Source organism: Alligator sinensis, unplaced genomic scaffold, assembly GCF_000455745.1.
Source record: "Alligator sinensis unplaced genomic scaffold, ASM45574v1 scaffold699_1, whole genome shotgun sequence".
Classification (NCBI taxonomy): domain Eukaryota; kingdom Metazoa; phylum Chordata; order Crocodylia; family Alligatoridae; genus Alligator; species Alligator sinensis.
In genome coordinates, this window is record NW_005842359.1 from 1,260,839 (window position 1) to 1,286,438 (window position 25,600).

The 25,600-nt window shown below is 41.3% G+C and overlaps 1 long non-coding RNA gene across 1 annotated transcript in view; it reads left to right on the forward strand.

Moving 5' to 3' along the window:
• LOC102388621 overlaps positions 1-21,609 on the forward strand; it is a 44,971-nt gene extending 23,362 nt beyond the window's left edge. Inside the window, exons 2-3 of the long non-coding RNA XR_324498.3 lie at positions 18,668-18,819; positions 21,574-21,609. This is a non-coding gene — a long non-coding RNA (uncharacterized LOC102388621). The remainder of the gene's footprint in view (positions 1-18,667; positions 18,820-21,573) is intronic.
• The last annotated feature ends 3,991 nt before the right edge of the window (positions 21,610-25,600 follow it).

Here is a 25,600-nt window from a genome sequence, read left to right on the forward strand (position 1 = left end):
CCCCAACACACACCCACACACACACACACACACTACCCCATGCCTCCCAACATGCATGCACACACATACACACTCCTACCAGTGTGGTCCCATGCTCCACAGTCCAGGGATGCAGCCAGAAGCCACAGCCACCTGGTGCTGGAGCAGGACGGGGGCAGGAAAGCAGGGAACTGGCTGGGGGTGCGCGGGGTTGGGCTGCTCAAGCCTGAAAGCCTGCTGAGGGCTACCACTGGGTCCTACTGCCCCAGGCTCCAGTCAGCTTTGAAAGGGAGCCGGGGCAAATAAATATTAATTTATTAAATTCTTTAGGTGCTCCGTGGGCTGGATAGAATGGCCTGGTGGACTGGATTCAGCCCACAGACTGTAGGTAGCTACCCCTGCCATAAGGGGCTTCATACCCTTGAATTTGGCAGTGGTGTGAGTGATGGCAGCATTTACCGTAAAGGGTGCCTGATCTGTTGTGTCAGTTCTGAGAGCTTAATGCCAGCACCCTGGCCATGTATTTCCAGCATCTTCAGGAATCCAGTGGGCTGTATGTTGTGGCTTCACATGCTGGATGTTTGACACCCTGGTTTAGAGGATTGGTCACTAGGTATAGAGTTTGAACCCTCTAGGTCACTGATCAATGTGAGAAAATAACATGGGGCAGCTTTGTGTAAACTGATCTCATTTCAGTTTCATTTAGCTGAGTGTACATACCAAAAAAAAAAAAATGACACTGCAATTGATACACAATTCTACCTTTGCTGGCAAATGATTCAATAAGGCCAAGGGTAGAACCATGCCATTGTCCACATTTATGCCTTTATTTTTCTTGGGTGAGGGCAGGCAGAGGGAGCATTCATTTTTGATGTCCAGCATCCACTTGACTACTGAGTGCTGTGGCCTCTCCCTTGATTAAGTTCCTCCTTGATTCTGTTTAACTTTCCAGTATTACAAACAGGATAGCACCTTTCATACAGGTGTATCATAGACACAGTTCACTGACACAGCCACAACATATCATTTCTGTGGTAAAAAGGAGACCCTGACATAAGTCTAGATGCAATACTCCATATTGCAGACCTTTCTTTCTCTTGTTGAGAGTCTGGCTGCACTTATCCTTATACCTCTTTCTTTATACAAATATTTTATATCCATATACACATATATATGCATATGATATATGTTATAACACTCTAATGTTAAGATTTGATTGACAGAGCTACTGTGTGAAAAAAGTATTGAATTTTGTTTCAATTCTCATATTTAAATCAAATTCACTGAGATTCACAAACCTTGGTCACTTTTCAATTACTGAGTGTTGAGAGAACTTACACGAGTTTATAGTTGCCACTGAAAATCATGTGAAATTATAGTTTTTGTTCATGGGAGACTGGTGCCTCCTTAGTCAGGGGGGCACATGCCCCCCCCAGCAACCAGTCAGCAACTGGGGGGATCCCCCCATGGCCAATCAAGCCAATGGGGGCAAGTCCTCCTGCAGCCAATCGCACTCACCTGGAAGCAGCTGCAGGAGTACTGCTTCCACTTCATCATCTTCATGGGAGTGGCCACGGGAGCACTGCTTCTACTTCTTCTGCTTCACTTCCGGGAGTGCCGCTTCATCTAGGCTGCTTCATCTGGTGTTCCCACTCCCTGGCCGGCGCTCACAGGGGGCGCACCAGCGCTCCCGCCTGCCCCTCTGCCTATCACCTAAGCAGGGAGCACAGCCTGACATGGGGTGCAGCAGTGCTCTCAGGGGGTCCACATGTACCCCCATGCATCCCCTACACATCACCATTGGTTTTGTTGTTTTGATGCAAAACCGTGCAAAATTGGCAATTTGTTTGAGTTCTCTGGTACTTTAAACTCAAACAACATAATCAGTAATCAACAACCTAACAACCAAACACCCCAAACCAGATTAATTGTAACCACAAGCCTATGATAAGAAAGACACAGTGATAGAACGCATGACCTACTATAAAACCTTATATTGCTATGTTAATAAGTTCTCAGCCTTGTTATACTTAAGGTACTGTCTGTTAGACTCCAGGCATCCCTTGAAAATGGCAACTCTTAGTATTCTTCACTTTTTACTATAGGCAAAATAATAGAGGAATTATTCTGTTGCAAAAAACTCAGAAAGACCACAGTAGGTCAGAATGCTTTTAACTTTGTGGATCCTCTGTTTTTATCTAGTGAATCATGTTTTCACAGCTAACAGTGCTAACATCATGTGGCAACCCTCAATGCCCTTGAAAAAAATCTCAAGGCACCCTAGGGTGCTGGGGCACCTTGGTTGAGAATCACTGTAATAGGCAATAGCTTTATAATGTCAAAATATGTTTTGTATAATTTGTTATTAAATCCTTCTAAACCAAAGCAGTCAAAGACAAGTGATTAATGCTAGAATAATTTTATAAGATTTGAGTAGAATTTTCAGAAGCTTTCTTCATTGATCTAACTGCCTCCACTGGAGTCAATGGGAGTGTTACTGCAATACGTGATGAAAGTAGAGCTAAGCCATCATTGACTTCAATGGAAGGAGTTAGACCAATGCTGGCTTCAAATGAGTTACCTCTCATATATAAAAGTATGACAGAGGGGAGAATGTGGCCTCGTCTACACTGAAAAAGTCTCTTTCAAAGTATCTTTGCCTGAAAACCCCCTTAGTGGAGAAGCATTATAAGTATATGGAAGGGTTTTTCTGCCTGGATAGGTACTCCACCTTCTTTGACCCATAGGCCAAGCCAATGATAGCTGTCTTCTATTGGATCCACCTACTCACCGAGGATAGTCTACAATTCATGCAGTTTTGCTTTTAAATGTAGAGTGAACTGAGATATTAAAGGGGGGACCTGATACAGCAAGATGTCAGCCATCACTTCTGAAGTTATAACTCCCTCAGTAAGTGTCCCCTGGGTGTTCGGCGCAACCAGCATCTGATAGAAAAAAATGGCTTTGGAGTAACTTTTCCTGAATGAGAGCGCTCTGGTGTCCCAAAGGATCTGTTTGGGATCAGGGGCAGTGCTATAGCACCTGTGCCATCTAAGATCTCTAATGCTCAGATGTGTAGAAGATGGCTCTTCTTTCTAATGCTAGTGGCTTCTAACTCAGATAGCCTCTCCAGTGAGCTGGCCAGAAGCTGCTGTATCAAAACTGGAGGCAGACAACCAGTGGCTCTGAGGAATCTCACAGCAGCCCTGTAGCTCCATTAGGAGGGGCCAAGCATTCCTTCAAAATCGTAGTCTGCCTCCCCAACACACAGAGCTGTCTCCCTAGAGTGAGGAAATGCCCAGCTCTATGCACAAGGGACCCATACAAGCAAATTATGGGTGTGAGTAGAGGAACATCATGGTTCACTAATGATTTTCACTGAATCAAAATGACAGATTAGTGGTTGGTTTCCATGTTAAAGGTTATCTTCTATAATAACAGGAAACAAAAACCAAGACATTAAAAATAGTAAATCCATACACAGAAGAGAGAAAGAAGGGAATGTCTGCGCTGACAAATACTAATTATTCCATGGAGATCTCTGCTTCCTTCTCAGCAAGAAAGAATAGAGCAAAAAAGCTAAAATCCTCTTTTTTCTTCTTCAATAAAATTGAGATTATCTCTGCCACTGGGTAAATAATCACTGTCTTGCTACCCTGATCCCCCACAGTCTTGTCCAACTGGGCATACTGTTCAACTTGGCAAGTGACTTATAAGCGTTATTCAGTGTGAAAGTTCTTAAATTTAATTAGAAACTGTTGTGGCAGGATAATATAAATTCTGGTTTCTGAGACCTAATTGTGCCATTACTTACCACCAGGTGTCAGCAAAGCACCTCTGAGCCTTATTAAGTTAAAAAATCTGGTTTCCAATGACTCATTTGTTTTTATTCTTTGTACTTAGTGCATTGTGGGTGGTTTTCATTTCTTTCTCTTTGAGAGAGGTGTTTTGAATGTTGCAAGACAGAGAAATCATTTGGACACTTTTAGTAAAAAAAAAAAACAAAAAACCCCCCCTAAATCACTGAATGACTGCCCTAAGCTTAGTTTAATGTAGTTTTTGGTATAGGAAGGTTGTAGAAACTTACAACAAAAAATGAAAATATAAAGTACAATCAATACACTAATAAATATATGTTTATGTATAGCATGTAATTAAATTACACACAAGCTAGTCATAGTTTTTATATGTACTGCAGGAATGAGAGACAACAGTTTTATAGATGTCATTTAGACCTCAATCCAGCTAGGTATTTAAGTGTTAATTACTCACACATGAGTAGTCCTCATGGGACTGTTCATATGCTTAAAATTAGGTATATATTTAGTAACTTTGCTGAATATGAGCCTTACACTCTTCAGATTAATATCTATCATATATCAAGATCCTGAGAATGGGAGAACTTTTACTGAATTCACTGAACTTCGGATCAGGCTCCAAGAGAACACCAGTTTTTAATGTTCCTTGTGTGTATGTGTGGCTATATCACAGAAAATAGTATATCGTCATCCTGTTTATAACAACCATTTAGGTATTTGAAGATTATAGAAAAATTAAACTTAGGTACATTTGAAAATTTATCCTACATCTGCATTTTAAACTACATTCTCAGGTTCTTTTTACACACCTTTTCTAGATTTTAAGGTCATAAGGAATCATTAATTATCTAATCTGAGCTCCTGCAAATCAAAGGTCATCGAATTATGCAAAGTAATTCCTCCAGCAAGCCACAGTGCCTAGTAGTTGCATTAACTAGGATTATCCTTTAGACAAGGACATTCGGTCTTGATTTAGAACTTTCAAGGGATTGATTTATGACACTAACTTAATTATCTGGTGTCTCATAAACTTTCAGATAACTTGTTAATATTTCTGACCCATTATGCTTTAAATCTCAACATGATTTCCTCAACACATTCCAATTTCTGGAATGCAACGAATGGGGCTACAGCAAAATCATTTTTAATGAAGCAGCAAAAAATTGAATTTGACTTTCATTATCAGTGTGTATTTATATAGCTTATTTTGCATGTACGTGCATACACACATCTAAGAAAGTATTTACTAGATGTTTATAAAATTCCCGTAGGAATGTCTGTCAAATATAAGCTACTACAGGAGATTTATTTATGCTTTTCAAATGTATTTATTTTGCAAGATATCCTCAGTTTTACACAAAGTAGAGCAGCCTCACATAGGATCATTAGTTTGCTTTTGTATGCATGTGATTTTTGGAATGAGAAGTGAGTATCACTAGCTTAGTTTTTGTAGGTCAGAGGTAAAAAGACTAGTTCCTAAATGCTTTTCAGTAGAGGAAGGTTTGTTTATACCAGTAGTGCTCAAATTCTGACTGTTGGGGCTGTGTTACCCAGCCTGTGGGCTCCCCACAGGCCCAGAAATTTGGCAGTGGGGGAGTAGTGGCAGCCAAATTGCTGGTAATGAACATGGGGAGCCCTGCAGGCTGGATTACGTGGCTCTGCAAACTGGTTCACGCTGGTGTGCAGGGTTGGTCCAAAGCCAGATTTAGTGTACAGAGTTAGGCCAGTGTGCAGGGTCTGGCCATCACTGGATCCAAGCATGGTGGGGCTCTGTGGATGGATCAGGCATGTGGGGATAGACTCATATGCCAGGTAGTACCTGCAGGCCAATTCTGCATGTTTCCCCCCGTGCTGAGTCAAGCCTGCAGACTGATCCTGTCTATGGGATCCAGCCCACAGACTGGGCCTGTTACACTTACATAGCCTGCAGGACCAGAAGGATGATCACAACTGGCTTATGCAATGATTTATCATAACAGTGATGAAGAGCTATATAAATGGCTGATGATGGGGATGATCCAGTTTTCTTTCTGAGTGCCAGAAAATGTAAGGGCAAGTTCACATAGATCTTTTTCTTTACTATATATGCGTATGAGCAACAGTATGGATCTGGTGGTCAGACCATATCTTCCAGCCAGTAGATATTGTAATGAATTTAATGTATTGGAAATATTTCCCATATGGTAGCTGGAGTCATTGTTTTTGGCTCGGATTCAGTAGCGTACTTAAACATGTGATTAGACCATGGAAATCAACAATGCTTCAAGTTAGACGTGCTCTTTAAGCATCTTGCTTCTATGTTCTCTACATTTCCACAAACTGGAAGATACTCACATTTGGAACATTTGTGGTCCAAAGGCATAACTCCAACAGTTAAATCAAATGGAAGCCACTGTTGCATAATCCAGAAGGATCTGTGTTTAGCTTGTTTTCCTGCATCACTCTTTTCATGAACACTCATGACTTTGTCTAGTGAAATATAGTAAACATAAAGGCATAATTTGCAGCCCTGATGATTTAACTTCTTGTGCTGCAGGGGATTTTAATCTCACTAATGTGATTTCCATTAAATAGATGAAGTATTGTTATAAAACAAAAACTTGACATAGAATCAGAGAAGCAGGGCTGGAAAGGACCTCCAGAGGTCATCTAGTCCAACCTTCTGCCTGAGGCAAGATCATCCCTATTCAAGCAATCCTATACAATCCATAATCTAAACTCTACATAAGACTACCATTAACCCTGACACAACACAGACCTAACACCCTAACCTGCCACAGATAAAGCAGGGGGACCATGGCAGCCAATGTCCTGTTTCCCTGAAATGATGTCAATATATACTCAAGAGATCCCAGGGAAAGGGCCATGTCCTCTGCTACAGAGAAAGGCAAAAAACCCCCATAGTCTATACCAATTTGACCATGGGATAAAATTCCTTCCTGACCCCAAATATGGCGATGGCTCTGACGCTGAGTGGAGGGACAAGACCCTCTAGCCAGTAACCTCAACACATTGAATATAACTATGGAAGGAAGGCAGGGTGGGAGAGAGGGACTCTTAACTCTCTTCCAGGAACACAGGGTAATTTTAAAGATCAAGGAGAGTAGATTGTTGATATTTAGTAATTTCAGGCAAGGATGCAGCTCTGCTTTTTATATTGGCTTTCTACAATGAAATCACATTTATGATGTAAGCTTCCTTTTAAAATTATGAGTACTGAACACAGTTTCTCATAGAACCTGGCTATTAGCTAGTGATGTATTATTCTGGCTCTGATACCAAATAGCACTGGACTGATTTTAAAAAATGGTTTTGCTCACAGAGATCATGTTGTGTGATCCAGTGGGTAGTATATGCACAGTGTTGGCCCAATTTATCTAAAATATGCTGTCCTCTAAAGGAAGAGTATACAAGCCTACAATGGCACCCTAAGTGAAAAACTCTTATATTTTTGCCTAAGCCAAGTAAATCAGTTCCTGAATTTCTTCACAATGTTAAATAATACTTATTTAGGATAGGTTGAAGATATGAACTGAATTGCCCTGTTTTTTTGTGCCGTATCCTAATGCACTTGTGCCCTTTTCAAATTGTGGCAACAAATTCTAAATGTTAGCTAGTTCTCATGATTTTTGTTCCAGAGACCAAACTTCAATCGTTTAATTATTGGGATTAAATATTTATTAGCTGGATGGGCCAAGTTACTGTCATTAAAAAGATGAAACAGCAATATTTAATGCAGTTCCTATTATTTATTTTATTTCCTTAAAAAAAGGGAAGAGTATTACTGATCTTTTGATATGGAAAGGGAAGGAAGAACTTATGAATTATTTTTCACTGATTTTTCCCTTAGAGAGAAATAATTTCTGAATATTACTGGGTAGAAAACCTTAAAATATTCTTTATATCATGTAGAGGGGGATAGAAGGATTTCATTTACCTCTCTTATTCAAAGGTTTGCCTAAGCCTAGCAATGTTGATAAACTGCTAGTTTCTATAGCCAAGAGAACACAGGGGAGTCAATCTGTTCACCTATGACTCGCCAGTCCAAGTGACCAGATACCCATATACTGCTGGGACATTTGAGAGTGGAGTGGGGGTTGGCACAAGTCCAGAGAAAAGGTTGGACTGTCAACTTTGAAGCTCTCACATTATGCGATCATCACACTGCCAACATGCTCCTGTTTCCCTTGTTAATACATGTCTAACAACTTAGAAGGGAAAAACTTTAAAAAAAAATGGAACTGGCACTTTCTATGGGGACGGGGGGAGGATAGTTAGGACCAGTTATCATAATTTGGAAATTTCTCCCTTTTTTCCTATTAGGATTGATCTTTAGCAACCACTTCTTTCATGGTCAACCTCCAAAAGGAGAGCAGAAAGTCATGACTCAGAAATTCATTAATATTAAGTTTATTCTAATATAAGTGCTACTTTAAAAATTCCTGATTGGAATATTTATAGTTATAATATTATTCAACCTCAGAAACATTGTTAGAGAGAAGATGGATTATTTTCTTTTCATTAGCCCAGTATTTAATACTAGCTAATTGCCTGTCAAGAATGAGGGATTTCAGGGAGTGTTTACATGCCCCCCGCTCTCCCTTCTGGGCTGGCCATGTAAAGACTCCGGCCACTGCCGCCTCCTCCAGCCTCCAGTGCGGGGGCTCCCTCCCCTGTCCGTCTCTGCCTCGCAGCAGGGCTTCCCCCTGCCTCCCCTTCTCTCCCCACTCCCCTCCCTCCTTCCCCATCACCTCCCCCTCCCTTCCAGCTGTTGTTGGGGATGGGCAGCGGGGGGAGGGGGGTGCTGATACCATGACCCCCTTCCCCCACTCCCCAATTCCCTCTCCTCTTTCCTTCCCTGCCACCTGCCCTGACAACAGCCCCCACCGTGATGCCCCCCACTTCACCTCTCCCCCTCCTTGCCGGCTCTTGTCAGGGCCCCCTTCCCACTCCCCTCCCTCCCTATCTCCCTCCCTGCCGCCCATCCCTGACACCAGCTGCCACTGTTGACCCCCTCTTCACCTCCCACCGCCTTGCTCCCCTTCCTCCCTCCCTGTCCACTGCCTCTCCATCCCTGCCAGCTGTTCTGGGGGGTGTCAGGGATTGATGGTAGGGGGGTGCCACCAACATGAGCCCCCCCTTTGCCCTCAGGCAGGGAGGCGTGGGGAAACCCCACTGCTTGGGTGGCTAGGGCATGTTTGCCACAAACTTCCCCAGCAATGGCTCAAACTTGGGCCTGTGCAGCCCAGGCCCATGCAGCCAATAGCCGCCTGCCTTCTCAGCAATGCATGTGCAGTTGGCCAAAAGTGTTACAGCCACACAGACAGACTAAGCCTTTTATTATATTAGAATTTCCCATTAACAGAGAGATCCATTTCCTCTTATTTCGTCAAAAAACAAGCAAGATCACAAATAATGATTGAAGTTATCTATCTCATTCTTCCCATAACAGAATATTCTGTCCAAATATAGGGTCTGGCACAGCCTGCCTCTGACAACTGCAGGTCTCATTAGAGAGAATCTCAACTGAGTAATAGCCTCTTGTTGTTTGCAGTTTTGCACCACAGATGCATAGGTTTCTAGGCCAAAGGAGTGCTTTATTAATCTTGAAAAGAGGAAATTCAAGACAGTCTCACAGCCAGTATATCTGTCTGCATGTTGGTGTCTTTGGCCGCCTCTACATGTGCAGGTAAGGGCACTACTGAATCTAATGCATGATCCACACAATCATGCCTCCTGCCATGCCACATTGTGGGATCACACATTAGATCCAATAGTGTCTTACTGACAGCATAGGGAGAGCCTGATCCTGGGCTTCCCCTTGCAGCAGCAAGAAGCAAGTTCCCATGGCTAGGAGCCCCCTTTGCTGAGGGGCCTCTCAGCCACAGGGGCCACACACAGCCAGGACCAAGAGTCTGGTATGTGAGCCAAAAGTTCCTACCCTGAGAACAAAAGTATTCAGTCATTAAAAAAAGAATGCCTGACCATAAAGTGGGCAGTTGAGGCTCTCTGCTATTACCTTCGAGGAGCCCCCTTCATACTAGTGGCTGATCATGCACTTCTAACCTGGTCGAACGTAATGTGGGACACCAATTCCAGACTCTCGTATTGGTACCTGGCTTTGCAGCCATATGCATTTTGAGATACATCATTGATCTGGGACTGCAGATATGAATGCGGACTTCTGCACCCATGAAGGGAGGGGGGTTAAGTAAGGAAGAGTGAGTCTTTGACTTGACTCTTATGGAGGAGGTGTGTAAGAGGCTGCAACTGTGAGAAGGCTAATGGGGAAGTGGCTCACTGTAATTAAAAACCCCAGGAGGCAGAACAAGAGGGAGGAGTGAAGCAGAAGCACCAGAAGCAGGAGACCTCTGGTCTAGCAGTAGGAAAACTTGGTTGAAAGGCCCTGAGGTGACAACTTGCTATAAGAGCCTATGTGGAATTGTGACATTATTAGTGATTCATCTGCAAAAAGCAAGACAGTGGTAGAGTCACTCAATATCATGAATATGTGGAATTGATTCCCTGTTAGTATCTGTTTTAGATTATTCAAGAATAAATTAAGAAGTAGAAAAGCAAGCGAACATCATTCTTGTACTCCATAGTTGGGAAACTATTGGACAGCTTTTGTCTATGAATTCAAAAGCTCCCTTGAGATCTATGAAGGCTACATACAAATGATTTTGTCATTTTACATATTCTGTTGCTAAATAGTGTAATTCCAAGGAATGGTCCATGCAGGAATAGCCTTCTCTAAAACCAATTTTCTCTTCTTCCAAAACATTATTTTCAGAAATCCATGTCTGTAGATGAAAAAGTAAATATCTCCTAAGAATCTTAGCAGGAATAGACATAAGATTAATGAGGCAATAAGGACATGGGTTATCTCATCACCGTTTTTAAAAATGAGGACTATTACATTTCCATTCCAATGCTTTGGATAAATAGTGTCTAAGATAATTATAATAAAAACTTTGGTCAAAATTGAACACCACCAGTCAATGAATTCCTTGAAGATTTCTGAGGGAAGAAAGTGAAGGTCAGGGGTCTTTCCATTTCTCAGTAAGGATATACAGTCTTTCACAGTCTATAAGTTGCATTTTGAAGCCAAATTTTTGGGTCTGAAAAATCAAACTTGGATTATACACTGTGCCACATAAAAAAATCAGGGCTGGGGCTGGGCTCAGTGCTTGGCTGGCGCGGCCCCGTCCGCTGTGAATAGCACTGCCTGGGCCGCACCAGCGCCACTCGCAGGGGATGGGACCGCACCAGCTGAGCCCAGCATCCATTCCTTGCGAGTGGTGCCGGGCTTGGCATTTGGCAGAGCCACTCGCAGCAGACAGGGCCAGGCTCGGTGCTCAGGTGGCACGGCCCCATCCCCTGCGAGTCTGTCGTTACTCACAGGAGACAGGGATGGGGATGGGCTCGGTGCTTGGCTGGTGTGGCCCCACCCTCTGTGAGTGGCACTGGTGTGGCCCAAGCAGCATCACTTGCAGGGGATGGGGCCACACCAGCTGAGCAGCATGCCCAGCACCATCCCCATCCCCATTCCCTGCAAGCAGGACCAGACTCGGCACCATTCACAGAGGACGGGGATGAGGCTGGGCTCAGCGCTCGGCTGGGGACACACCACTTGAAGGGGTAGGGATGGGGACAGGCTCAGTGAAGTGCCACTCACAGGGGATGGGGCCGCTCACAAGGGATGGTACCATTCATAGGGGATGGGGCTGCTCCAAATGTAGCTCTAACTAAAGCACCCAGAGTGTCTTGTGTATTTTGTGGGGGTGCTTTATATAATGCTCACTGAATGACCTTTAGATAAAGCACCCCTGCTGCCATTTTGAAGTACAGGGATGCTGATACACAATACACTGGAGGCTGCTAGAGTGTAGTTATTGCCACGCTCCAGCATAATTGATTAATTGAGTCTGCACCGACTTGCTAGAATTCCAGCATGTTGGAGCAGCTTCCCTGCTCATGTATAGGCAGGCACCCAATATGATTTGTTATTACTTATGATTTGGTACTAGGCCTACAAATATTCAGAACTTTATATGGTGAAAGAAATGCACAGTAGAATAGTTTTCAGATGATATTACACTTTGCATAAGTTAAGTTGGTTACTTCACAAAGTTTTGGGGGGGTTTTGCAAAATGTATAGAGGCTGGAACTTCCTGTCTTTTGTGGTGGTCAAGGGTAGGCCTGAGGTTACGAACAGACATAGTGTTTGTTCTGGGACAAACCATTTTATCTCAACAAAGTGAAGTTCTTCAGAAGCATTCAGGCTCTCCCTAAACCCTGATTAAATGAGTGATGTGTGTACACACCAATCCTGGGGTATTGTTGTTCCAGGACAAACACAGGTGCCACTTGTTCAGAAATGCATGCTACATTTGTTCCTAACCCCAGAGACTGAAGCATTTTAAGAGAATATATTATGAGTGTTGACACAAACAAGATGGGACTGAAGGATAGAAGGATGGTAGTAGTAATAATACTAGCTATCTAGTACTTGAATGTTTCCCATTATCATAGCAAGGGAGCGCCTCACTATTTTTTATGTATTTATCCTTATGAAACCCCAATCAGATATGGCAGGCTATAATCCCTGTTTTACACATATGGGACTAAGGCACAGAAGAAAAACTAAGTGATTTTTCCAAGACCACTGGGGAATCCTGTGGCAGAGCACAGAGCAGAACTCCAGTCTCCTAGCATCTTAATTACTGAATCACACTTCATCTCTTACTAATACTTATGTAATGCAAAGGAGTGTTGCGAAGCTTAATAATTAGTATCTATGAATGCTTTGAGAACAACAGATTGAAAGGCAGTTTAGAAGGGTGATAATATTGTTATATGAGTCAACAGCTAAAATGTATAAATGTTGCACTTGTTTTCATTAGTACACATGATTTGTTTCAGGAATGCAGTCAAATGACATTTTATTCATACCTTGCAGTTCTGTTCAGATGAAAAATTAATTTCTGTACTTTTGGCCAAAGAACATCTGCAGGATTTACACAATTTGTTTGCAATAGGACCCAGACCTAGCTCAGAAGCAAAAACCCTACTCAACCCTTCTTTAGGTTCAGGATTTTAGCAAGTGATTCTAACATATTGGCTAGAGATAGAATTAATGTTTCCATATGCTGCAATTTAATGTCTGTTGCCATGTATAACCCAGGCTGCAAACAGGTGTTTCATTTATCCCAGGATAAACCATTTCATCCTGGGATAAAGTGTGATCATACAGACATCTACACCTGTTGTCTTTGGATAAATCCTAAAAAAATATTCCTGGATAAGACATAGTACTAGTACTATCGTGGGACAGTCTATACAGTTATCCCTAGAGTACATCATTGAAGCAATGGCAGAAAAACAGCACTTCATTCAGGCACTCACTAAACTCAGATTAAAAGTGTGATGTGTGTACATGCCAATCCTGTGATATTTTTGTTCCAAGATAGACACAGGCACAAAATGTCCAGGGACAAAAGTAACATCTGTTCCTGGCCCTAGGAACTCAAACAAGTATTTTAGGAGAGCATATCACAAGTCTTAAGACAAAGAAGATGGGACAGAAGGCTGGAAGGTTGGTTCTCTCTAAAAGAAATGAAAATACTTTTTCCCATATTAGTTCATGATTTATGAATAGTCTTTTCCAGGCTCTTGATTATGGTATCCCCCTAATCTCCAAATCAAAGCATCAGATCTACAGCTGGGTGTGAGTAGATCAATTTCTTTTCTCTCTTCTTTCAGCAGGAGTCTTACTCAGTTCAAGCTCTTCTCCCCTTCTCTTTGCCTGAAATGAAAGGGCATTGACTGCGCTCTCTCCTGATGACCTGTCAAAGTTATGGCCTGTTAATTGGCTATTTATATCTGGGGGCAAGTGTAGAACTGATGACTTGAGCTCTATCACTTTCCACTCATGTCTTAATGGTTCTTTTAGAGCCTGACCCAAGACCCACTGAAATCAACAGGGGTCTTTGAATTAGATTGCACTTTGCCCCTAAATTTCTTAGTGCCATTGTTTAATATGTTTTACTTCTATATGCAGTGCCTATTACAGAACATTCCGGTTACATTCTTTTCCACAACCAGGTAGCATAAATGATTTTTAACAAACTTACTGCAATACAGCCAGTTTGTTGGCAGACAGCACTGCCTATTAATTTTCTTGTTTCCTTTCTGACTGTTCAGAAACAATATTTCTTTAGATAAGTACTAGAAGAGTTGATCAACCATAAAGATTCATTTGGTGCCAGTAGTTCATAGCTGGCATGGAGGATAGAATACTCCTGCAAAATAAATCACCCTTGCAAAATAACTCAGGCTGCCAATCCAAATTTAGAGTTTCCTGGCCACTGGGCTTTGATAGGAATCCAACCCATATCTTAATGGGCACCCTAACATTTTAAACAAGATCCTATGTATGTTCATTCCATATGCATGGGAATATTAAGTGCCCCACTCAAAAAAGTCAGGATTGTGGTGGCCCTGACCATATAAATTTCTGGTTATGGGGATGTATTGTTATTCAGTTTAAATCTATATAATTATTTCGATAAAACTTACAACTGTCCTCCCTTCCCCCCACTTGATATTGCTCTACCACAAAAATTGTCTTGGGTTTTATAAAAGATATTTAAAGAGGTCTTCAGTTTTTCCAGCACTGACCATCCCCCAGTAGTAATCACCTACAGAATGGGTAGCCTTTATGAGATATGGTCTATACTCTGAGATGCACAAAACATTACAGCCCAAGGGTTTCATACCCTTGTAACTCACAATTAGAACAGGGAATTAGATAGTGGATGAATTATCTGACATACACAGCACTTACAAGTTTGATGTGCAAAAGTATGTGATTTTATCTGATAGTCAAATATCTAGAAATAGACAATAATCTTAATCAAATACCCAAGAAGTAACAAGCAAATAGTTAACAGGTCAACAAAGTGGAACGAACATCTGAAATTATTAACATATTTATGTACCGGTCTATTAGTGCATTGTCCACAGTACTTTACAGGTATCTCAATATGCCCATATCCTAATAAATTAAATTAGTCAAATAGATTATTCAAGAAAAATGACAAAAAATATTGACACATGAAATTTAATTAATAGGACTCACTGAGTTCTGGTATTGGATTTGCAAAAGGACCTAAGTGTCAATATGTTAATGTATTCCTAAATCATCTAGGACCTGGTTTTCAAAGATATTTGATGTCTAATGATGGGTGCCTAATGGGATTTTCAGAAGCACTTAAATAGGTTAGTCATTTGCTTTCTATTCACCTGAATTAAAATCCTCTCAATGCCTATCTGCATCTTTGGTTGCCTGTCTTTGTATATATTTTTGTAAATCTGGACTGCAGACAATTTAAAAAAATTCTACCTATGATTCTCAAGTATTATTTGGAACTATCTTCCAGGAATTTATTCATTCAATACAAACACAGCTGAAAAAAAAGATATATAGCTCCCAGATTGAAAAAACAGTTCTTTATTTGAAAATTAAATTAAGGGAAATATAATCATTTTATCCAACAGCAGAACAGTAAGGAAAAAGTATGCCTTTGTAATACAAAATGTCATTTATTTTAAGTGATCTTTTAAATCTTCTAAAGTCTGAGATGAGCTAGCCAGAATATCCCATATGCCTTAACATGGAACTATGATAGACTGTAGAAGGCTTGATCCCAGAATTAAACCCTGGTTACTAGAGTTAGGTTACATAATGTATCATCAATGTGAACTGAAAAAATACATTTCAGCTTTTCCTTTTCATCATTGGTTTATATTGATGACTTGTTTCATATTTCCACATAACATGTTTGCAATCATGGAAATCTATGCTTCTGATTCTACAGAATGGTCTTTTCATCAATGAACTATTGTTTTTTGGTTCTTACAACCAGTGCACTTGCAGAAGTCAGACAATACTACCGTGCTTTTAAGAACATTAATTAAGAGTCTGAAAGTGGATTCCAAACCCAACAGTTGAATTTGATAACAGCTCATTTGAGCCCAAGAAAAAACCCTCTGAGCTTCAGGAGAATCCCATAGTGTTATAGTAGTAAGGATTTAAATAATAATCAAGCATTCTGGAAAGCTGCAATGACTTCAGAACATGCCCTAGCTTTTAAATAATACGGGTACTTCATACCTATCTTATCAGTGTTGTAACTAGAGTGGGGTGACTAGGGCAGTTGCCTTGGGTACTATCTTGGTCAGAGAGGAGTGGAAAAAATCAGTTGCTGCCACAGCCATGCAGTCATGATTGCAGCTGCAGCAGCAACCAGAAATCACTCTGTGCAAGGCAGCTGCCCCAGGCACCTGGCTGGATCATTATACCTCTGTAGCTTTGTATGGTCCTTACACCAGTGCTGAAGCCAATATACTGGATTAAATGGAGCACTGGTCTGATCCAGTCTAAAAGTTTCTATAGTCCCTGGATGATCTCCATCAAAATGTTGAATGGCAGCATGCTCAGCTATGGCAATATTAAATTAGATATGTTTCATCGCTGGCACCCAACCTCCAATGCATGGGCCAAATCCAGCCAATGGGGCCATGCTATCTGGCTTGCAGGGTGTCCCATGGGCCCAGAAATTTGGTGGCAGGGGAGTGCTGGCAGCCAAATTTCTGTGCTGGAAGCCATGACAGTTGATGTGGGGAGCACTGCAGACCAGATGACATGGACCCACATGCTAGATCGTGTTGGTGCACAGGCTCTGTCTGCAGCTAGAACCATCACACAGAGGTGAGCCAGCATGGAGGGTGAGGCCATGGGTAGATCTGGCACATGGGGTGACTTCACGGCTAGATCCTACATGTGGGGTTACTCTGTAGGTGAAGCTGGCGCACAGAACCTGGCCAGCACACCAGATAGTATCTATGGACTGCCCCCATGCTGGATCAGGCCTGCAGACAGATGCCGTCTATAGAACCTGACCTGTGGCCCGGGCCTGCACCACTCATCCAGCTTGTGGGGCCAGAAGTTGGAATGCCGCTGTATTTCATCATCATAATACGCGTTCATTGCCTCATCCTACCTAGAAGGCTGTCTCCTTGTAGCTTCTGAAAACTCATTTGTAATCCCACTAAAATTATTCTTTTCTTGGTTGTCACACATCCCACAACCGTATTTCAGAAAGATTAAGAGACTCAACCCTAAGCCTGCAATTTAGTCATCTCTCTCTCCACCACATTAGAAAATCAAGAGTAATCATGGAACACAGAGCAAATTGTTCTATTCATGAGTGCTGTGGTGTAAGGTTATCTATTCTGCAAAGCATGTCAGTCTGACCTTGTGTGAGCAGCTGAATAAGAAAAGAGAGAAAATACTCCCTTGTCATTCAGTCTTGCATGGTAGATAGGACTTTGCTGGCCCTCTGCACATGAGTGAATTTCACTGTGTGTGACGACCCAAGGGCAGAGTTCAGACCGTGGTATTGATCACAATGCATGCATATGCATTATTGCAGTAACTGAGAGTATGCATCTTTCCTTGAAAGCCAGCATGTAATGCAGTCAAAGCCAGTGAGATCTTAAATAACTGGCTGTGGAATTACAAGGCATGCAAGTTAAAATGATCACATCTGTGTACCTGCGGTTTTTGAAAATATCCACGTTTCTTGCTGATGTATTAATATACTGGCTGCTCATTTGGATCTAGTTCTCCTACTTCTTTCTTTAGCCACCCCCTTTTACACCTTTCATGCCTCGTTGCATCATAAACCTGTTCATTGACAACTTCTTCAACCAGAAGTCAAGGTGGATGAATTGGGATATTATGCAAATGAGACTAAAGAGGTGTTGTGTTCACACAGTTTTCCATCTCACTTAATGTTGAATGGATTTTAAATGTACTGACATTAAAGCCCTTTGGTCCATTTTTTCCCTCCGGCAACCATTCCATTGTCATCAGTGGGATTATGCCACCTTAAACAAGAACTGAATTGGACTTGTCATCTGTAACTGATAGTCTTGTGAGTGGTAATTACATCTTATCTGCCTGGACAGATTCTTTTCTGGTTACCTCTCCCTCCTAGTCCCAATTGCACAGACCACCTATTTGTGTTCATTTGTGGCAACTACAGTTATTGCACATATGGAAAAGTAACACAAGGAAAGCATTTAATTATTTTCATCTGTCTTCACTGCGATTAGCAAGAAAGAGGGCCAGCATTTGGATGAGTGTTGTCATTTTGATGGGGTCTACCTAAAAGAAGACTTCACACCAAGTTTTGCTAAGCTCTATATCAGTAGTTCTCAGGGTAGCCCCACTTTTTTTTTAATCTCAATCAGTGTAACTTTCATCACGAGATAAAGCTGACTTTTATGCCTCATGCACAGATTGGGAAGGGCAGTGGTGCATGCACACTCTCCTACCTCGTTAGGGTTCTCCAATGAGCCTACAGCATCAGTGGCAGTAGTGCTTGTACAGCGGCACCCCTGAATGTAATGAGGCCAGGACAGAACCCTTGACCCAGCCAATCCCAATGAAGAGATCAGGGCAAGCCACCCCGAGAGCAAGTGCCACCTGCAGCAAGCCCAGAGCAGTACCCTTGTCCTAACTGGATTGAGTGAGGCAATCAGGGCAGCCAACCTCCTTGAAGTCACAGTCTGCAGGCCCCATTTGCTCTATCCCATAAAAGCCAGGCCCAACCCACAGTCTCTTTGCCTAAGCAAAGGTGAAAATTCTTGCTCCTGACCTTTTGTGTACTCCCTTGCTGATCTTCAGGCTTTTAATCCTGGCTTTGACCCCAGCAAGAACTTTGGCATTCTTTGATTCCAGTTCGCTGCTTGTGATTCAGGATTGACCTTCAACTCTGGCTTTTGTTTTCTGTTCCCAGTGAATCCTTGGTTTGCCTTGTCCCTGGCTTTGGCTTCTGACCCCTTTGGTTCATCCTGATTTTGGCTACCACTTCTGAATCTGGTTCTGACACCAGACCCCTCTGGATACCAGGTCCCTGGGGGACCAACCTGAACTACACCCAAACTTTGGGTAAGTAATCTAGGCTGGACCTTCTGCTCTGCAGTCCATAACACTGAGGAAGTCTGCCAGCACAGCATCCACATTGAAAACCACTGCCCTACATTCTAGACATCTCATGAAATCTACGGCTCTTGGTCTACCTGACCAACAGCTGGCTGGAATTATCACCTTTCAACGCAACATGGACTAATGTCAAGCCCCTGGTTACCCACCTGTAGTAATGTAAAGCAATGCAGGCAGGAATTACAGAGGACCTCATAAAGGATAGCAAAACATATGCTTGTGATATTTTTTGCTTGCATGTCTGAAGGGGGCCTGATTTTTTTTTTAAGTTTTTTTTTTTCATGGCTTTTTTTATTATAAAACTATGGTTTGTGATGCCTGGAAGACTCTGGCAGTCTAGGGAAGAAAAGCACAAATGAAACCAGACTAATTGAGAGCAGAAGTGATAAAGTTATACCTGCCATTTAAAATTCTTTTGACCAGATTCTCAGTTGGTGCAACCATTGAAATAAATGACACTGGTTTACAGCAGCTGAAGTTCCAACCCTGGGGTTATTGTTTCTTTTTGTCAACAACTATTTAACTCAAATGGCTGTGTAAATAGTCAGGAAAAAAGCTCTTTTTGTGAAAATTTCCATTCCCTCAACCCCTCTAGTTGAGGGCAAAGAAAGCTCACGGCTAAACATACTGTAATATTAATCTCTTAGATTTCCTCTAAGAATATATGAGATATAAAAAAATTTCACTGCCAAACAGAACAGACTTGCATTACTTCCCAATAATGTATCAATGTATAGGAGTTGTGTTCACAGAGCTATATGCTATATTTCATAGATTTCATAGATGTTAGGGCTGGAAGGGACCTCAAAGATCATCAAGTCCAGCCCCCTGCCCCAGGGGCAGGAAGTCAGCTGGGGTCAAAGGATCACAGCAAGATAAGCATCTAAACATTTCTTGAATGGGTCCAGAGTAGGTGCCTGCACCACTTCTGAAGGGAGTCTATTCCAGGTGTTGGGGGCTTGGACAGTAGAGAAATTTTTCCTTATGTCCAGCCTAAAACGGTGTTGGAGGAGTTTGACTGTTGGTCCTTGTTTTTCCTTGGGGGACTGTGTTGAACAGACATTCTCCCAGATCCTGATGTACACCCCTTATATACTTATAAGCAGCCACCAGGGCCCCCCTGAGCCTGCACTTTTCCAGGCTGAAGAGTCCCGTGGCTCTTATATATATATATAATTTAGGAGACTGTTCTAAAACCAACAAAAAAGCAAGAATTTGAAAATAGTCTGGAATGATGTCCAGTTTCTTCATTTGCTTTCCCAAGTGTTTGTTAGCCTGTCACTTCTCAACCTGTTTTGCCTCTCACTTTCCAATGCAGTTGTGCCTATAGAAAACTTGTTAACTATGTGCTGTATGAGATTTATAGTATGTATCTCCTGTTATCTCCCAATGTACCTTTTTAAAAAGCAAATTAAGGAGACTTTTGTATAGAGTGTTCTACATATCGATCTCTCATTTTCACATATACTTCTTGACTTTGTTTCTTTTATTTTCTGTATCAGAAAATGAATCAGTTCATTAGGGAGGTGAAATAATTAAACCTATTGATTGCTTTTTATAGCCAAGTAACTGACATCTTATCATGTTTGGATTCTTTGCCAAGAGCTATGCAGTAGGGCTTTTTGTAGGAGTCTGACAGCTGTACTAGCCATTTTCCTTTGCTTGATTGTCTTATTTCTACAGGTGGAGTTCCTGAAAATATTAACATTGATTAATGTTGCTGTAAGATGAGATTTCATTTTGTAAAATCCATATTAAAGGCTAGACATTTTTTTCTTTCTCACTTTTTTTCCCTTTTATCTTTCTTTCTTTTCATTTTGGAGGAACACAAATAGATCAGCCCGTTTACTAACAGACTGAATGCTGACACCACTGTTTCCATAGCAACGTGCCAGTTTGCGCAAGCATCCAAAGACGCTTTTAAAAACAGAAATATCAGATAACACTAGGGAGTTGCTTCAGACAACATGTATAGATATACGTCAGAGCCATCTGAAATTTGCCTATTTCCATCAGTCATTGATTATAGTATACTCTAAAAACGCAAAATTTGGGTTTACAGTTTATCTTATATATTTGTAGTTTGGGAGCACAGGGCCCATGGCAGACTTAACTCAGGGTTATTCACACAGGGCACATCTACATATGCTATTGATGGGCTGTAAGCTTACTGTGCAGTAAAATACTATGCAGTAAGATTTCCCTGGGAGCATGTCTACATGTGTGCCTGTTGGGAGCAATTCAGTGCAGGGCTACTCCTGCTCTGCCCCCTTACAGAAGCCAGGGGGAGCTCAAGGCTTCCCTGGTGTCAGCCCTAGGCTGGCAGGGTCAGGCCTGGGCTCTGGAGGGTGGGAGGAACTGTCCCACCTCTGGGGCAGCTGCCTCCCATCCCTGCCCCCCAATCAGTGTATCAGGGCACAGCACTGGGAAATGGTCTCTTCCCCCAGCAGCTTTCCCAACCCCATGCCCCAATCAGGGGAGGAGACTGTTTCCCCACCCCCTGCTGCCAAGGCTGACCAGGAGCAAATTGCCAACTGCATAGTAGACTAATTTACTGCACAGTAAATGCTGCACATGTGTAGACTGTTAATCTACTGCACAGTAAAGCATCTTGTATAGACACAGCCACTGATCTCTTGCCCACATACTTTATAGGAATTAACATCACATGTTACCTTGTTGGCTTTCTCCCTCTTGCAGATCTTTTAAGTGATGAAACTCCAAATAAACTATCAGGTGAGGTGTGGGTAATCAACATAGAAATGCATTAACTTTATAACATAAGTGGGTGTTTGGTAGGGTTGGGTGATTGGTAGGGTGATTGGTGATGGAGCTTGAGGGAGTGCTCAAGTGATGAAGGTGATGGAGTACTTGCTTGATGTACTTATCTCTTGTAGTGAAAATGGTTTTAAACAAATATTTTTTTTCTTTTTAAAACAGCCCATCTGACTGCTACCGTGGGGAAAAAACACTTTAGCCTGTTTTAGACCATTATAGGCAATCTTTTTGTTTATTTGTTTTCTTCCAACTCATTTTCAGGAGAAAATAATTTTTTAGGGAGATATCTTTTATTGGACCATGCAGTTGGGATAAAGTTAGACAAGCTTTTGAATGCGAGACAGTCTTCCTAAGGCCAATCATGACAGAGTAAAGAACAGCAGTTGGAGGGGGTCAAGAGGTAACACACTGGCCAGATTTCCAAAGCTGACTAGAATGTCTACCTGTTAGCTGGCAGGTCCATACTTGTTCTAGCTACAAAACAAATACCTGTACATGCAAGTACTAATTTATAAATACCCACTTTGTACTGCTATATGTGTATAATATATGTTAAGTGACTTCAGGGCGATGCGTGGTGGGTGCACAACAGTGCCAGCGGCATCTGTGGGAGCTCACCACTCACTGCTGCTGGGCTCCTGCCACCACCGGTGCAGCCATGCCCTACCAGCTGCCAAAGGCATGCACCATTCATGAATGACTTCATCTGTCTTGCTGATGGTTCCTACAGGAAGATGGGGACCTACTGCAACTGCTGGTTTATACTTGGACCTGCTACCTGACATGGTAAGTTTGCAAAATCTACATGCTTTGTGGTGTGTTAGGTGCAAATTCTGATGATGTCCCCAGTTGGGGAGCTGGTATAAAATATGGCACACCAGCAAGGTGCTTGAATTTTGGCAGCGCTCAGACACTCAGGGCAAGGAAAAAATCTAACTGGAACAATGGTGGTCTTTGTTTCTCTCTATTCAGTGGCTAGTCCATATAAGAGAATGAAACTGCCAGCTCACTGAATTAATAGTCTGCAGTTAGTCACCAGCCTTCAGCAGTAGATTTTGCATGAAAAAATGCATCCTGTAAATTTGCTTCTCATTCTACCTGCAGATGTCTCCCCTTTCATAACAAATAATAGCATTTTATTTATATGAGAGAATGGTCCAAAACCAAGAAATGTAATGCACCAGATTGTGTTGTTATCCTGATTAGGATAATCAGTTTTCAGCTAATAATTTAACCATAAACTTTTCCCTTTGGGCTTGATAAATGAAGTTACATTTACATTTACGTTTACATTTGTGAACATATTTAATTAGTAATATGGACACATTGAAAAGTAAAGGATCTTATAAAATTCCACATCAATAATACACCTTATAAATGCATCGGCAAGCTGAACTAAAGAGCTGCCATGTGTAGAAATCCTAGAATTATTTCCACTCTGAACTCTTTAATTAAGGGGCATGGAAAATATATATGTTTGGAAATTTGGGGGGTTAGAAGAAAACTGAAATTTCACAAAAATTTCCAGGTTGTTCTAATTTTCAGATCAGCTGTACTATACAGTGGTTTCTATGTTGGACTCGCAGAAAAAAATCCAAACTATTTTCAAGTCTTTTGTTTAGCAACAGATGTGATGGGGCAAATACATTTAATTACTAAATCATAATGCTTATTTTACTCTTCCTCTCCTCAGCTTTGATGTAGCAAGCCACTTGTCTCTTGTGATCCTTCCAGAAGACCTGCCTGACTGCATGGTACAGCATTTTGTGGCTCCAATTCCTACTGAATTAGACTAGAATGTTAATTGCTGACAGCTTCCGGTGCCCAATGCCTCCCGAATGCTGAGTTCCATAGGCTCAATGCTATCTTGCCCTTTAAAAAAATTGCTATATGACACCCCTTGTAAGATTTCATGGACTATATTGCCATAACACTACACTACTGACATGCATTTTTTTCTCTTTAGCAAATGGAAAAATTGCCATCATCGGGAAGATACCATGAAAAGATTAGCCTCTGGAATAGTAGCTGAAAACAACACTGACAGAATGATATTGGAAGGAAGAGGGAAATATTTGGGGGAACTAGGCAATACATTGATATTTCTATCAAGGGCCCTCTATGTTTCAAGGTAGGATGAAGGCTGGGAATCTTACTGGACATACCACAAAGCCCTACTCTCATTTTGAGTGACAGGGGTAAGAAATATCTTTCTCTTCTACTTTCCAGAAAAATATCAACTTTCCTTTCAGGTGAGGATTTAGGTCTAGATGTGTACATTCCTTCTAGTTTGGACTACTATCACTTACTGTACTTGATACTAAAAGTGGAGGCAATATAGAAATTCCAACTTGTTTGTCATTCAGCGACCTTCCACCTTACCAGGAAAAACACCTAGAACACATCATATTAGTACTCTGTACACTCCTTCAGTTTTGAGGTCACTTCCAGTACCAGTTCCGACGCACAATTTGGTCTGTAAAGACTTCACTTGGTTAGGATGTTTCCTATGTTTCCCTTAAATAATTCAGCTATGCCAAGAGAAGCTCTGGGAAGAAGGGGAGAAAGAGACTCTTAGTCAAAGTTACTGTCCCCTGCTACCCACATCCCAAAATAATTTTTAATAAGAAAATATTACAATACTGGAGAGAGGCAAAAAGAAGACAGCATTCTGGGCATCTTATTATATTAAGTACTTATAAGATTTGATCTTGTTGAATTAGGTTCAGAAAAAATGTAACTATGTATAACCACTATTTGAAGAGAGTGATAAATGTTTGTTGTGTGATATTTTCAGTGGAAGCTTATGTTTTGCTCTTCAATAGATGTGACCATTTAGGGCTCTGCCCCACTCAGATTTCCTGGATGTGTAGCTGATGAATGTTAGAATATATTTCCCACTATAGGCATATTTACTAGAATCATCTGAATGATACTACACAGTCACCTTAACCTAACTGCTTCCCAAGGGTTAAAGTAGCAAAAACTTTTCAATTTGTTTCACATGCACAGAAATTGCAAAAAAATGTTACAGGGGAAAGGTGTCACAGAAATATTTTAATGTCTTTTATTATTTATTTTAGTTTTTGCAACTTTTCTAATCAAATTAACTAGCAGCTGCTTTTTACTAGACTACTCTATTCATTTTACTAATACTTTGACATTTTATGTTAAATTATATATTATTTAGGAAATTAAATGCTTTTTTCCCCATGTTGAAGCCAGGTATCTGTGTGGCCCCAACCAATAACCCTAAGAACTGACAGAAAAATGGCAAGACTTAATTCATCAGTAGCTTCCTATTATAGTTCTATATCAAAAGAAAAACAGTACTGATAACTTCTCCTTAAAACAGCATCTCCAAATCACTATGTGAAATGGTTGTATTTCTAAACGGGATATAAACAAAATAATTTGTACTCTGTAAGCACAGCAAAACCTTGTTGTATCTGAGTCCTCAGATCTTGCAGAGATCCAAAATAGTCAGTGTGTCAAGTACTTTCTAGACTTTCATCTTCTGTGAGTTCAAAAACTGGGTTTTATTACGGATAAATCCAACCCTACTTCCTGCCAGTAAGAGATTGCCTTCTGATTTTTTGTCCAAATTTTCCTAGTAAGACCAGGCAACTTAATATCTCTTAAAAAAAAAAAAAAAAAAAATGTCAGTAGTGTTTCCTGTCTGAATGCATACAGTATCAGTATCTTAACTGACCATTTCATTTGTGTTAGGTATTACATTCAGTGATCACACAATCTTTCCCAAGTAATAATGGGGCATTCACCACTTTCAGGTCATTCATACTGATACTGAATAAAAACTAGAATATCTATTTATAATAATCTTCCAGCAGGAAGGTCTCCTGAACTTGAGGTATAACAAGCTAAGAAGTATTTTAAGTCTATACAATATTTAAGGTGGTTTGGTTGTTTTAAGTGAGAAATGTCGGGG